This window comes from Sphaeroforma arctica (genome assembly GCF_001186125.1).
Source record: "Sphaeroforma arctica JP610 unplaced genomic scaffold supercont1.47, whole genome shotgun sequence".
Lineage (NCBI taxonomy): Eukaryota > Ichthyosporea > Ichthyophonida > Sphaeroforma > Sphaeroforma arctica.
Genome location: NW_014040511.1, coordinates 160,009 through 161,454, shown reverse-complemented (window position 1 = coordinate 161,454; position 1,446 = coordinate 160,009).

The following is a 1,446-nucleotide window of genomic DNA, read 5'->3' as shown; positions in this document are numbered from 1 at the left end:
GACATATATGCATTCACACATGCATACGGACATAAATACATCCATACATACTTACTTACATACATACATACATACATATATACATACATACATACATGCATACATACATAAATACATACATTCATACACACATATATACATAATAACATACCAACAACATACATACACCGAACACAAAAAACCAATCGTCGTTTGTGTTGTGTGACATACAGTTTCGTCGTTGTACAGCATCACTTCCTCTACGATGAACACGGCGAGATGGCCCAGAAAGCTAGCGTAGGCGGCAGTGCCTGCAAGCAGAACAGAAAGCACATGTCAGATACTTAGTCCACTAAATTAACTCAACCACATCTTTATTGGTAGATGCATCTTTATCCCATGCATATGGTTATATATCCGGTCTGAGATGATATACGTACGAAGTAGCTTAGTTTAGTTGCCGTTTACGTAATGGCCACGATTTTGACTCGCACAGACGCGCGCGGGTTGGCGAGGCCCTTGACGGCAGGAGGTCGGATAAGACACTCATTGGAAGTGCGGTGGAAGGCACAATACACTGTGGAGGCTGTTATATGATAACTGGCTGCGGATAATAAGATACCACCAACATACCTATACACATACAAATAGAGATGCTTCTAGATATAATTGAGCAAATATATACGCGACCGACGCTAAGCCTCGGTCTGATCTATAATACTTTTTTTGGGAGTAGTATTTGACCAAATAAAACCTGAGCAAGTGACATGAAGTGCTTGTTTGGTGGCCACAATCTGCCTTAAAAACAGGACCGACAAGGGCAAAAACAGGACCAACAAGGGCCCGGTATGGCCTTGCCCAACATATCAAACACCCAAACGCTTACGAATAACAATAGGAAATGTGCTGGCCCGTACAGGCAGCCAAGAAGACAGGCAAAGTGAACAAGCCCAATACTGGCACGAAGAGGTGCCATTATATCCCAATTTCACGACCCAATCCTATATCGAGGACATACCCATAATCTTGGTGGCGGCCTGGGTGGTGGTGTCAAAACGGGCAACCTTTCGAACAGCACTGTTGGTGACGTCCTTCATGAACTTGTGAGCCAGTTTGCATGAACAGTTCTCAACGGCAATGGTTTGCAGCACGGCTTTGGTGGTCTACAAGTACACACCACACAACAGATAACAACCGAAGTGAGATGGCATGGCCGTGGGCTGTAACGTTTAATCGCCTCAGGGCACGAAATGATTTCACTTCACCTATCAAGAATACGAGCGCAGTAGGTATGTGAATGAACATTTTAAACGCCTCAGGGCACGAAATGATTTCACTTCACCTATCAAGAATGCGAGCGCAGTAGGTATGTGATTGGACGTTTAAAGGCCTCAGGGCACGAAATGATTTCACTTCACCTATCAAGAATACGAGCGCAGTAGGTATAGTGATTGAACGTTAAGCTCA